General features: G+C 46.9%; 1 long non-coding RNA gene across 1 annotated transcript; it reads right to left on the reverse strand.

Annotated features, from left to right (window-relative positions):
* Positions 1-3761: 3761 nt before the first annotated feature.
* Positions 3762-7491, reverse strand: LOC111547102. The gene is made up of 3 exons (XR_002733026.1): positions 7307-7491; positions 5926-6015; positions 3762-5729 (listed from the first exon to the last, which is right to left on the reverse strand). It is a non-coding gene; the product is annotated as an uncharacterized LOC111547102 (long non-coding RNA).
* Positions 7492-8374: the final 883 nt, after the last annotated feature.

The following is an 8374-nucleotide window of genomic DNA, read 5'->3' on the forward strand; positions in this document are numbered from 1 at the left end:
GTTTCTACTCATAGTCTGCAAGACTCTGCAAGCCTCACTCTGAACCTGATGGTTTGTATCCCACCCTCAACCTGCTCCCCGATCTCCAGGTTCAGAGTTCTTCTCAGCAAGTCCTGCTAAATACAGAGACCAGAGACCCAGACACGGGGATGGCAGTGGGGAGAGGCAGAGGGTGTTCAACTGGGCCAAGGTCACCATAAGAAATATCCCCCTCTCTGGATAACCAGGATTTATTTCTGGACATTTCATACTATTCTGGCCTCCAGCCCTCTGCTGGATTCCTTCTGCCCAGCCATGTGCTCAAGAACAATGATAAGAACCATCTCCCCTCAAGGTGGCAGTATGAGTGGTGTTGAGACCTAATCTCCCCCAACTGGATGTGATTGTCATGAGACCAGAAACCTTGTCTATCTTGTGTACCACAAAACCCTCAATGCCTAGAATAGAGCCTAGCACACCGACAGCATTAAATATTTTATGAGTAAACTAATGGCTCCGACCCTTACTGCTTCTTTAACCTTGGACCAGTTACCTCATCTCTTTGAGTCTCAATTCTTTCCTCTGTAAAATGGGACAAAAATATGCTTACTAGACATGATTGTGATGAGGATTACATGAGAAAATCAGCTAAGGCACCCAGCACGGCACTTAGTTAGAAGTAAGCCTCAACAATAACAACTAAAATCTCACTAGCAATTCATCTGCGTTGGGGTGAGAGTGAGAGAACATGTGCATATAATCTTATATAATCCTTCCAGGAGTACAGTTCTATTATTATCTTATTTTCACAGTTGAGGACACTGAGGCACAGCAAAGTTCAGTGATGTGTTCCAAGTCGTTTTGCTGGTAAGTGGCAGTGGAACACGATTTTTAAGCTCAGGCCATCTGACTCTGTGGCTTTGCTTTTATGCTCAGAAACTGCTTGCTTAGTAGAGTCCTCTTGGGTCTGATACTCTGCAAATGACAATGCATTGTTTTGGTTGTCTCATGCAGAGAACAAGGCAAATCTCCAAACACCCATTCTGTATCTGACAATTGCTTTTGGCGTCTTTGATCCCAAGCACCCAAGAGGTGAGTTGCGCAAGGATCCAATGACCAATGGTCAACTGTCCGACACACTGTGGTGTAGAAGCAGGATGGGGTCAAGGGGTGTGCAGTCCACATCAGGGGCTCTCAGCCTGCAGAGCCCCCTCAGTAGCATCCAGTTCTCTGGTCAAGTAAAAATACCAGTGCCCCTCCTCTTCCGTTTTACAGAAGAGGAAACTAAGGCTCAGAGAGACAGTGGCTTGCATCTTTAATGAGCACCCTGTGCCATTCTGAGGCAAGTACCCCTCCCATCTTTGTTAATTAAAAAACAAAAGGAAAAACTAAAGATCTACCACATAGGCATATACTCTAGGGTGATCTGTTTACTGGGAAAAGAGGGGACAGCCAGCCCTGTTTCAGCTTTTCAAGAAATAGGAAAACGCCAAAGAAACATCAGTCTCCCATCCATGGCTGATTCCCCATTCCTCCTGCCTTCCAGCATTAGGGAACCACCCCGTGGTCTGTCCTCTAAGGAGAGTGCTGAGTTGGCTCTGAGGCAGCACCTAGCCCTGCAGAGAACACAAAGCCTGGAAAAAGGGAAGGAGTGCAGACTCTGAGCTCCTCCCTGTGTCCTCACTTCTCTACCTCCCCTCCTTTCCACTGGAAAAAAAAAGAAAATTGCCAAGTAATTGCTCCTCAACAACCCCCGCTGGTCCTCAGTCATTTCTTTCTTGCTGAGATTATAATTAGGGATCAGTAAATTTAAATGGGAAATCCGTGAGCAGCACAGAGCCTTCATTTGTCAACTGCTGTTTCTTGCACCCTGCAAATGGTGCTCATATTCAGCTGTGGGCAGCAGTGACGAGGTGAGGTCGCCAAGTCAGGAGGGGTTGTTAAGTCAGAGAGCACAGCCCCTTGACTCTTGGCAAGGGTACAGGAGCACCAGCAACACAGGTAAGTGTGCCAGAGCCTGGGCCGGGTACTTTCTAAACCTGATTTTACCACATCTACACTTGGAGGTAAGCGCTAATTTTATTCTCATTTTATAAAAAAGGATACTAAGGCCCAGAATGACAGTGACTTGCCCCAGGCCACACAGTGGGGACTTGAAGCCCCATGTGACTGAGCTCTAAGCCTCTATCTTTTATCCTAAAATATGACTGATTTCCCAATGGAGTGGAGGTCTAGGTCCCAGACCTGAATAAATTCCAGGTTTTTGTCTCTTTTCCTTCCCCACTAACGTCTGGATGCAGCCACACCTGGCTTGGGCCTGTCTTCTCCCTCATGTGCCCGGGATGCGCAGGTCAAGGCAAGTCTGGTAGGGGAGGGAGAGAGGAAGAGAATACTGCCCTTCCCCTTTGCTGTGGCTTCTCCCTGGACTAATAAGATTGCCCTCTTACACTGGGTCCTCACAACATGCAGGCAGGTAGGAACCACAACATCCCCTGTATTTTAGAGAGGAGGAAACAGAGGCCTCAGAGAGATGAAGTGACTTCACCCAAGGTTCCTTGTCAAACTATTGGCTGAGAGAGTCAGGACTCGGGTGCGGGAACTCTTGATACCCTTACTCCCACCTGTACGGCTGGGCTCCCTCTGCAGGGAACAGGTCTATGGAAATGGAAAACCAAAACATCAACAGGTGGGAGAAGGAGATGAAGCAAAAGTGTTTTGGGCACCTGTGTGACTGCTAAAGCAAAAAGGCTTTGGAGTCCCTCTGGCAGTATTAAGTTTTGTCGTGGCTTTTCTAAGCATCATTTAAAGAGGGAGGCTGTTTGTGGTACTCACCTGGTGGGGAAGATGTGAGGACCCATCAGGATCATAAATGTAGAATGAGGACCCAGTGCACTGTTCAATACATGTGAGTTATGAGCAGTTGCCATTGATAGTTGTGTTACTTGATAGCATATTGATATCATGAGAGAGTCTTATAATAACATTGTGAGATATTGGTATGTGCATGTTCCAGATGGGAAAACCGAGGCTCAGAGAGAAGAAACCTGGTTCAGACACACATCTTGTAAATGGTAGATCCAGGTTTCAAGGGTTCTGAGTGGCACCCAGACAGATCAAACCGTAACCTGGGTCTCTAGGACAAGCTTCAGTGCCTTGACCACTGTACCTCTCAACTATCCTGCACCCCAGAAAAGTGCAGAAGCTACAAGAAATCCTTCCGGTCAAGGACAAAGGCCCAGTGAAGTGACTCTCATTTTTCTGGAACCTTCTTCTGTCATCAGTCACTTGCTGCTGGGGTTCTTTTAGTGAGTAGTAAATAAAGAAAAATCCCTAAAAATAAAGCGTAATAAAAAAACCTTCTATTTTATTTTATTATTTTATTTTTTATTTTTATTTTTGGAGACAGAGTCTCACTGTCACCCAGGTTGGAGTGCAATGGCACAGTCTCGGCTCACTGCAACCTCCGTCTCCTGCGTTCAAGCGATTCTCCTGCTTCAGCCTCTAGAGTAGCTGGGATTACAGGCGCGCACCACCATGACTAGCTAAGTTTTGTATTTTTAGTAGAGCCAGGGTTTAACCATGTTGGCCAGGCTGGTGTCGAACTCCTGACCTCGGAGGATCTGTCAGCCTCAGCCTCCCAGAGTACTGGGATTACAGGCGTGAGTCACTGTATCCAGCCTAATGAAGAAATCTTAAACCGCTGCCCATCTCTTCAAATCTAATTTGTAACTTTTAAAGAAAGTTCATGAGCTGTCTGATTTCTTTCTTTTTCCTTTTTCTGTCAATATTTGCTGTCTCCCCAGTCTCTCTTTGTCTAACTCTCTCTCTTTGTCTCTCTCTGTCTCTCTGTCTTGCTCTTCTTCCCTCTTTCTCTTTGTCTTCTGTCTCTGTTTTCTGGTTTAGGAATATCTTAGTAAATTAACACCTAGAATCTGGAGGAGCTATAGACCTCTCCTTCCTGCCTCCCCTCCCGAAACTTTCCACTCTGAGCTTCGTGGCCACCTGAACCCAACCCCGGCTTAGCACCTCAGTGAGTGCAGCACCGTTATGTATCACTGTAATTTTCTCCGGCCTCAGAAACTCACAGCTAAGCCTCTCATGGTCCTAAATGTAAGTGAACATTGTCCCTAGCTGGGAAGGCCAGAATCATAAATTGACTGTGTTTCTGCAAAGCAAAACTTTTTAATCAGAAAATGTACGCGCTTTATCTTCTCGGCTGGAGGCATACAGAGATTAAAAAAAGAAGAAAAAAAAGAGGCATAGAGAGACAAAAAAAAAAGAAAAAAGAAAACAAAAATGAGGGGAGAGAGAGAATAAGCAGAAGGCAGGAGAGACAGAGGGTGATTGAAGGAAAAGAGAGGCTGCAGAGAGGCCCACAAGAGCCATACCCATCTCTCTTATGTCATAGGTAAAAATTTTAACTTTAGGTTTTTCATTTCACAGACAGATAAACTGAGGATGCCAGGAGCTCAGTGGCAATATGAGGAGAAGGCAGGATGTTATCTAAAATTAAGAACAGTGCAGCCTGGGCAGGGAGAGAGGGAGCTTTGGAGCTCCCTAAGCTCCAGGAACTGAAAAACCACAGTCTGCCTCATCTTTCTCCCTGCCCGTGAAACTGAACTAGCCTCCAAAGCCAAACGGGTTGTTCTGCTGACTTAGTTTTGTGTGGCAAATGCATATGAAGCTTCTGTAGCTTTCCAGAAAAATAGTGCATTTCCTAAGGAGTAGGCACCATAGCTTGATTCATGTTATCAGTTTTGGGGTCCATCTACCCCATAAACCACACATGATTCCACTTTGCTGAAAGACGAAAGATGGTGCAGTGATGCGGTAATCTTAGCAGGAAACAGCCAGATAGGATCTAAATGGGGCAAGGTGTTGATTTGAGGTTCAGGAGAAGCCTCATGCCATTTTCTCAACCTCACCATATAAAGCATGGTTGAGGGTCAAGGATAAAAGCTGCTTCTGCCCAGTGCACATTCCCAGGGATCTCCTGGTACAGTCGACAGTACCGATGATCAAAGTGGTAACAGCAGGGTCTTTGCACTACCTAGGCCAGCTGAGGGTTCATAAGCTAAGCAGGCGTTCAGCTTTCCTACCCCTAGAGAAATGCTGCATTTTCACTAAAGAGCATTTCCTCTTGCAGAGAGGAGAGCTCTGCCCCCTGCCGGGATAATCACAATAAAGTCTCAGTTGATAAAAGGGCCAAGGAGCAGTGTCTCAGGTTTCTGGGGTTTGCAGGTTATCGAGCTCACTTGTGAGCTCCAATCCTTGTGAGTGGAAGCATCTTTCTGAGACGCAGCACCCTCTGCTTTCCACTGTACATTCGTGGTGCTGGGCTTGGGGAAGCCAGGGACCAAGACTACGGATTGAGTGCTTCCCTCACCCATCACCCCAGGACACACGCTGGAAGATGTTCTCTTTTCTAATAAACCATCTACTAAGAATATCCATTTGTCATGTTCTCTTTTCTCCTAAAAGTCAGGCGTGGGTGTCTGCCTAATGTCTGGGTCCAGTACAGTGTCTTCTGTGTACTGAATACAGTCGGAGTTTCTCTTCTTCCTGTGGTTTTGTGGGCAGTGCTGTTTTGTGCCGGCCTGCTGTCTGGGGTTGATGAGCACTCACCCACCCAACCTGAGACTCAGCGATGGACAGATGCCCCCTGCTTCCTGAGATAGGTGCTGGGACCCACGGGTGTTGAACAGACCCCTCTGGTCATGAAAATGGCCCTGTGGCAGCCTCTCAGTGACCTGTGTAAACCAAATATAAAATTCTAAGTCCCCCCAGCCATCTGAATGGACCCCTCCTCTCCGGCAAGGGCATTCCAAAGTTAACCTGAAAAACTAGTGCAAACCATGGTGGGAAGGGAGGGTCAAACTGCCTCATTATTTCCTGCTCCCTTTTGGAACTCAGGCACAACTGACCAGCATTAACATTAAAACAGACCTTAGGATTGACAAAGCCAACTCTTTGTAGCAACAAGACACCCAATTCCAGCCTGGCTGTAGTACAGCATCACATGACAGAGAGCAGGCCCTGAAAAAAAAAATCAAAGCATTTTGCCTCAAATTGTGTTTATTTGCTGTATCTCAAAATAGTCTTGCAAAGCTGTCTCTTGTGGGGAAAATCTATCTTTCAAAGATAATCCCCTTTCTTTTCCTGATCCAGTATAGAATTAAGAAACATTTACAACCTATCTTCTCTGAAGCCTGCTACCTGGGGCTTCCTCTGCATAATGGGGAACCCTGGTCTCCATAACCCCTTATCTTAACCCAGACATTCTCTTTTATTGAGTCTAGGTCTTTAGATGATAATATAACTTTTTCAACCAATTGCCAATCAGAAAATCTTTGAACGTATCTATGACTTGAAGCCCCTGCTTTGAGTTGTCTTGCTTTTCCAGTCCAAACCAATGTACATTTTCTATGTATTGATTTATTTCTTCTATCTCCCTAATATATATAAAACCAAACTGTAGCCTGACCACCTTGGGCAAGATCTCCCGAGGGCTGTGTCACAGGCTATTGGTCACTCATATTTGGCTCAGAATGAATCTCCAAGTATTTTACAGAGTTTGGCTGTTTTTGTTGACACCTGGGACAGGAACTCCTGGCAGAGCAGATCCCGGGAGGCAGCACACACAACTGTGGCTGTGCCTGCTTTCAAAACCCCATGGCTCATCCTCGGTCCCCTCCTCTCTGTCTCTCTGTGACTTGAAGAAGAAGGATGAAAGGCAGCCTGCAGGTGGACCACAAGAGCGGGAAGCATCATTCCCACCCAAGAAAAGAAAGGAAAGAGAACAGAAAATGCCTGGTCAGAGCCTTCATGAGGACTCCTCTCCCCTATCCCCAGGGAGGTGAGAACCACCCCCAAGGATTTGGTGGGTCCCCTCCCCAATAGGCCCCTCCACCTCCCACAACTCTATACTCTTTGGTGAAAGAGCCCTGCCCACCTCTCTGCTTAGTCTGAGCTGCTAGGAGGGAAAAGGAGAGCACTGTATGAGCCACAGATCTCATTACCTCCCCTCATAGCCCAAGGTAAGGGGAGATGGCAGAGGGGAGTAGCAGGCAGGGCTGGGGATGTGCCATGGGGTTCCCCTGGCTTCTCTCCCCAGAGGCTGAACCTCCTGGGGGAACATTTGAAAGCCTCAGAGACCAGCTATGGTGCCAAATATTAATGGCCTTGGTTTCCCTTCCTATCCCCCACCTTTGCACGAGTGTGAGCACTCACCCTCCACCAACTATGTGACCTTGGGAAGAACCCTCTGAAAGACCTCACACCATTCATGTCATTCTCCCTTCCCCACCTCCCCACACCATCCACACACCACATGCATCAAGCCCCACAGACTTCAGTCCTCAGCATCCTCGCCCCTCAAGAGGGCTGAGAAAAGGAACCATGCTCTTTGCGAGCCACCATACAGATGTGGGAATTCCCCTGAAGGTCAGAACCACAGCTCCTTCTCAGCAACTCCTTCTTGCCCCAAGAGTGGGAGGTCTCATTGTCCCAAACAAAACGGAATTGCCTATGACTCATACCCAGCCCTGCCTATTGAGAAATCTACTTCCGGGGTTGGGGGTTGGGGGTGTGGGGTGGTGCGGAACTGGAGCCAGGGAGGGGTGTGTTTGTGTGTGTGTGTGTGTGTGTGTGTGTGTGTGTGTGTGTGTTCCTCAGCTTCCTGGCTACTGAATCTTCTCAAGACCAGAGCTCCCTGGCTTTTCAGAAAACCAACTCCCAAATTATCCAGATCATCTATCCTCCGTACTAGGTAGTCTAGTGTGGCCCAAAGCCTGTTTGGACTTTTTTTTTATAGGAGAAGAAAAAAAGAACTAAGTGAAAACAGAAAAAAAATTCAGCCACGTGAAGCTGAATTATTATAGCTGCCCCATGTGGGTCGGGAAAGAGAAGGGTGCTTCCTAAAACATGTTAGACGAGGCACTCTGCGGCTTAGTCCCGTCCTCCACTCCCGGAAGTCTGCAGCTCTGTCATCATCTTTGCTGCTAACGTTTTGAGAGGGGCCCAGTGTGCCTTCTGCAAAGCCTGTGCCACTTGCTTCGAAATGCGGCTGTCTCTGGAGGGTTCTCACGAGTGCCACGCTAGATCCCGAGGGCACAGACCTGAAGCTGTTTCGGTTTTTGGTTTGCATGTTGTTGTTGTTACTGTCACAAAAGGGAAATATCAACTTGGATATTAACAAAATGGAGAACTGAGACCCACTCTGTGATTTTTGCCATTTTCTCCTTTTGGTAGAACAAGAGGAAAGAACAAAGGCGCTTTCTAATGGTATAACCTAACTTTTAAGGCAACAGCATCATTATTTGTTTAAAGCACGAAAAGAAGAGGAAATAATGTTTGTCAAAACCTATTACGTGTCAGACATTTTACTGAACTGCCT

The sequence above is a fragment of the Piliocolobus tephrosceles genome, chromosome 4 (assembly GCF_002776525.5).
Source record: "Piliocolobus tephrosceles isolate RC106 chromosome 4, ASM277652v3, whole genome shotgun sequence".
Lineage (NCBI taxonomy): Eukaryota > Metazoa > Chordata > Mammalia > Primates > Cercopithecidae > Piliocolobus > Piliocolobus tephrosceles.